The 5,955-nt window shown below is 45.3% G+C and overlaps 1 long non-coding RNA gene across 1 annotated transcript in view; it reads left to right on the forward strand.

Annotated features, from left to right (window-relative positions):
• Positions 1–2,322, forward strand: part of LOC112550929 — a 4,550-nt gene extending 2,228 nt beyond the window's left edge. The window contains exons 2-3 of the long non-coding RNA XR_003095014.1: positions 112–1,234; positions 1,834–2,322. This is a non-coding gene — a long non-coding RNA (uncharacterized LOC112550929). The remainder of the gene's footprint in view (positions 1–111; positions 1,235–1,833) is intronic.
• The last annotated feature ends 3,633 nt before the right edge of the window (positions 2,323–5,955 follow it).

A 5,955-nucleotide genomic window follows, 5' to 3' on the forward strand; every position in this document is an offset into this window, starting at 1 on the left:
CCGCGCCCGCCCCAGGTGTGAATGCCCGCGGCTCGGGGGGGTCCTGTCTTTCCTTTCCTTTGCTTTCCTTTCCTTTCCTTTTTTAAAAGGTGATCTCTTTGATTGCATCAGCTCTGCAGTGGGGATCGAGTCGTCGGAGCCGCTGTGTGGTTGGGTGATCGAGTTACCGGATCGAGTCTGTCGCTGCGATCAGTTTATGGGGTCAGGTGCGCCGTTGGGATCAAGTTTTCAGATCAAGTGTGTTTTTGAATCGAGTGTGGACTTGGGATCAAGTTATTAGGTCAGGAGAGCCGTTGGGATCAAGTGTTTTAAGCAAGTTTGTGGATCAAGTTTTCAGATCAGGTGTGTAGATGGGTCAAGTTTTTGAGTGTGTACTTGGGATCAAATTATTAGATCAGGTGTGTAGTTCAGAACAAGTTTGGGGATCAGCTGTGTAGCTGGGATCAAGTTTGTACTCAGGATCAAGTTTTTTATGAGGTATGTAGCTGAGATCAAGTTATCAGATCAAGTGTGTAGTTGGGATCAAGTTTTTTAATCAAGTATGTTGGGATCAAGTTATTAGACTAGGTGTGTAGTTCAGATCAAATTTGGGATCCGCTGTGTAGCTGGGATCAAGTTTTTTTGATCAAGCGTGTAATTGGGATCAACTTTTTTTATGAGCCACGTAGCTGGGATCAAGTTGTGGGATCAAGTGTGTACTTGGGATCAAGTAATAAAAGATATCAAATTCACCCAAGGAACCTTGTCTACTTGGGATCAAGTTTTTTATGCCGTGTGTAGCTGAGATCCAGTTATCGGATCAAGTGTGCACTTGGGATCAATTTTTTGAATCAAGTGTGTTGGGCTCAAGTTATTAGATCAGGTGTATAGTTCAGATCAAGTTTTTGGATCAGGTGTGTCATTGGGATCAAGTTATCAGATCAAATGTACAGTTGGGGTCAAGTTATTAGATCAGGTGTATAGTTGGGATCAAGTTATCGGATCAAATGTATACTTGGGATCAAGGTTTTGGATCAAGTGGTTGGTTGGGATCGAGTTACACCAGCTTTGGAATGCAAGGCATTCTTCTTCAGGTCTCTGATTATTAAAAGGGGGATTAAACAGCAGAAGGCACGGCCTCGTTGGTCCAGCTCCAGCACGCGACACGACCGGGTGTTTCAACAGGTTGCACAGCCGTAGCACCCTTCTGGCAAAGACCACCTGGGCTAGGGACAAAAATGACACAAAAACAGGTGTAAGTGATCAGAAACCCATTCAAAGCTGTAACACAACAGAAGTTCAGTGCACATGGACCACTTTCAAAATGCCCGAAACCAATTTAGGATAAACGTGGATGGATGTACTATCAGACTGAACTGATTTAGGTTAAATCAATTTCTTGAACTTCTGTCCGAGACCCCCTCCAGATTCAAGTTAACTCAAAGTCCCCCTAGCATCCCAGGATGCTTTGCACCTCCCCTACAACCCCCCCCCCTCACAGGGTGGGCAGGCTAGCCTTGGCTCAAGCTGTCTGCTCTAGCCAAGCACGGAGGTGTGCTCTAGCGCCCCCTACCTTCTGGCCTGGGCCACTGCACTGGATGCATTTCTGGAATCAAAAGTGAACCTCTAACTCCCTAACTTGCTGATGATGCCCCTTTCCTCCAAGAATTTGTCCAGTCCCTTTTTGGATCTAGCTAAACTGTCAGCTTCCACCACATTTGGTGGCAATGACTTCCACACTTTAATTACAAGCTGTGTGAAAAAGAGCTGCCTTGTGTTGGTTTTAAATTTACTACCTACTAGATAAAAGAAAGTGACTTGCTTATTCCTAACTCCTGAATTCTTTCCACACAGGAAAGGTGTGTGGAAGGCCTTTTAAACAGGCCTTGATCTCCCAGGAATCAGCTTCTTTTCTTCTGCTAGTTGTGTTTGCTACCTTTGGGAGTTGCTCTCACCTCCTCCCCACTGCTGTTTTTCACTGTATACCAATGACCAACCTATACAGAGCAATATAAGGAGCTTCCTATATGCTGATGATCTACGCATCACGTTGCAAGAGAAGGACTTTGCTGCTGTCAGGAATGGACTGACATGTGCACTGAGCAACCTCTCAGATCATTACAATAAGAACCAGCTTTGCACCAACCCAGCCAAGATGCAGGTCACAGCCTTTCACCTATGCTATAGAGAGGCCAAGTGGAAATTAAATGTCACCTGGGATGGAAATCTTATTGACTAATCACCCCAACCCTGTGTACTTGGGGGTGCTCTGATGAGTCTTGCATTAGAAATCTTGTCTAACTTTATCCCAACTATGTAATTGGTCCAATAAAGGATATCACTCTCAGAAATCTTTGCCCTTCGCATAATTTCTGGACATCACAACTACCACATCGCTCTTACACTACATTATTCCTCAACTAATGCTAAGGCTTAAAAGCAGTAATGGGGAAAAGAGGATTGTTATGTCTGTGTGTGCAAACCCTTTTAAAACTGTGGGCCAAATAACCAATTGGGGTGTTGGGAAGTATTTTTTCTGCTAAACTCCCACTTCTGCGTTCAAAGCTCTCCCCCAGTTCCTGAGAGGCGAATGAATATTAAGAAAAACAATATAATTATTCTTTATTTCAGGAACAGATAACAAGAGATCCAACTGGAAGCTTCATTTCTGAACTGCACCCTTATTAAATAAATCCTTTCTGTTATCATTGTTTTTATTTGCTTCTGATAGCACCTACTTCTACTACTACCATTACTATTACTATTATTATGCTAGGTCAGGACCTCATTGTGGCAGGTGCAGCTCAAACACTGAACAAAAAAGATGTCCAACGAGCTCTCAATCCACATAAAAGTCCCAAGAGACGGATACATCTAGAATGAAAATGGAAGAGGAAGATGCATAATTGATCAGACAGACCTTGCCCCAGAAAGCATTTTAAAGTTAGTCAAATCGGGGCTAATTACACAGTTGTTCCAAAAAAAAATAGCCCAAAAAAAAAAGTTAATAAGAGCAATTATGCATTTTAGACACTCATTGATGACCCAAGGGCATGGTGGCAGCATTTGAGAGTCACACCAACATCCATGTGCAGGTGATACAGGTGTCTATACCGGTCTGCCTGGGCATCCGGTCATTTAGGCTGGGAAGTCAAAGGCTGCTGAACAAGATATCAGCCACATGCGATCTCAGTGTGCTTCTGGCTCGTGGAAACTGGCACGTCCCAGCTATGCTAGCCCAAGGGGTCACTGGGCTCAGATGACCCTTTGGCCTCCAAAGCTCAGAGGATCAGAGTTGGGCATTATACCCAAACAAAGCCCAAACACGTGGCTTATCTTCTAAGATACATCTACATTTTAGGAGGTAAAACAGCAGGGAAGATTTTTATTCGGATTTGTTCCTAAAGGTCCCCATCCCACACGCACTCATGATGCCAACGTGGCTTTTCTAGCTTGATCTCAGGGACAGAAAATAGCATTTGACATGTGTGCAGTGTCAAATGTGCTGGCAGTGCCATTCAGCAATGTGGAAGGGCCATGCCGTTTGGGCCACAACGTCCCTGCAGATTTCTGTGGTTTGCTTGCCTTGAAGTGCAAAGCTCTGGGATTGAGATCTGAAAGACTCGTTGCGCCGGGCTGGTAGAAATGGAATTCGGCATTTTGGCAGGGCCCCCAGACGAGTGAGGAGCATGAAGTCATGTCTACTCTCTGGAGCCATTTATGGAAGTTGGCCCAACCTGACGACATCTTGCTCATTGGCTTGAGAGTGGTGGGAGAGGAGGGTGATGTCGACACTCAGGGGAAGGTTACACGAGTCCAAATGACACCACTCGCACAGCTGGTAGACTCTAAAGGAAAGCACACACTCACCTCACTGGGACGTGCCTGCACTTTGGTAAAAGAAAATGCCTTCTAGGTGCAATGGCAAGTCACTCTGTTCTGTGGCAAGACCTTGGCTACCGTCATACGGTCTGGCTTTGGTAGTGTTATTTTACCTACAGCCCACACACATTCAAAAATGCTTCCTAGCCAAAATAAACAGCAAATGTTCTGCTTTTGCCTTTGCTTCGTGAGAAAAGAGGCTACATTCCTGACCTGTTGGCATTAGGAACCTGTAGTTGCTTGTTCCAGGTCATACCGTGGCATGTGGTTTGGGCTGCTTCATTGTCACCTATCCTTGCCTTGCAGCCTTTGCATATGATTTATAGTCAGTGAATCATAGAAAATTCAGGTTGGCAAAGACCTCAGGGGGTCACATCTAGTCCAACCCCCTGCTCCAAGCAGGACCACCCCCAGCTACATCATCCCAGCCAAAGCTTTGTCTACCCGGGTCTTAAAAACCTCCAAGGATGGAGAGTCCACCACCACTCTGGGTAACCTGTTCCAGTGCTTCACCACCCTCCTTGTGAGAAAGTTTTTTCCTAAGATCCAACCTCAACTTCCCTTGCTACAACTGAGCCCATTGCTCCTTGTTCTGTCATCTGCCCCCGGTGAGAACAGCCCAGCTCCATCCTCTTTGGAGCCCCCCTGCAGGGAGTTGAAGGCTGCTATCTAATCCCCCTTCGGCCTTATTTTCTCCAGAAGAGATTTCTGGAAGTATGACTGGAAACTCAGGCATTGCACAGTTGCTATCTTCCTGCTCCATAAGTTGGAAGACCGATGCAGAAAGTTTTAATATAATCCATCCCCTTGGGGGATGAATAGCTAGTGCAGGCATTCCTGAACTTCAGGTAGTCTATGAGCTGCAAATCTACCCTGCCTTCTACTTGACTTCGGACTAACATGGCTAACTATGTCTCTCTCTCTCTCTCTCTCTCTCTCTCTCTTAGATACCAGGCCAATGTGGGAATTCACCTTATTTTACTGTTGCATCAAAAACAGCTGAGCAATAAGCAGCACGTCCATTTGGCAGGGCTGTTTCTCTATGTTCAGACCAGAAAGGGCCAAGCACCCTTGACCTGTGCTGGGATGCTGAACACCTCTAAAAATCAGGCCCTTTGATTTCAGTGGGATTAGGGGCAGCCTCCAGGTGCAGCAGGAGTGAGGATGATGATTGATAGGGTCTATTGTTCCTAAAAAATATCCAACTTTTCATGGTCTCCATGAAAACAATAGCAAGGGAACCATGAATATATTCTTCTGCTAATGTTGGTATTGATATGTCTTTGTGATGGGAAAGTGGACCCCATCCAGTATTATCTACAAAGTGCTGGCCATGTAGTACAGAGCTTTCCAGCTGCAGATGGGGCATGTTTTGTGGGGGGTTTTGGCAGTCAATTCTGCACCATTACAGTCCATTAATACTCTGCTGTGGATTTCAGTGGGTGCAGGAACAATCCCTTGGTCCCCTATGGAAGGACACTTGGACCCAGAGAAATTCCTCCAGAGTTTAGGAAAGAGGCTTTTACATCTTTGTCTAATCTGATGAAGACTATAAGAAGCAGCCGTCCTAGTTAGTAGGATTGATGCTGCTCTGTAGAGAAATAACGTTTCTGGGCTCTTTCAGGGGAACTGCAAACATGCATCTACTTTGGAAGGCTCCTGTAATGCGCTGATCTATCTTGCAGGAGTTTGGGGATCTTTTAAGGGACACTTCTGTACTGAGTTTTAAAATAAACTGTCAAGCATTTGACCCCAATATGATTTTATTTTGATATCACATAAGCATCTCTTGTCCTTTGTGAAAGGAGCTGAAGGGCTGGCATCGGCCTGGTTTGCTCAATGCTCTGAACAATCATCGTTAAATGTATTGCTCTTGTATGGTGCGGTATTGTCATGCCTGCTGTTCGGAGCGGCTACCAGGATATCATAGAGGCCGCCACTTATATTGGCTACGCAGAAACATCAGGCTAAAATTGGATTCCTTTGACTCGAATGCTATCGACAGAGAATATGTGATCGTCGATAAAGATCTCGGGCTACATGTGTAACCTCCTGGAAGTCCAAGCAGCCCGCACGGGGAAGGAATTTGTTCCA

Source organism: Alligator sinensis, unplaced genomic scaffold (genome assembly GCF_000455745.1).
Source record: "Alligator sinensis unplaced genomic scaffold, ASM45574v1 scaffold937_1, whole genome shotgun sequence".
NCBI lineage: Eukaryota > Metazoa > Chordata > Crocodylia > Alligatoridae > Alligator > Alligator sinensis.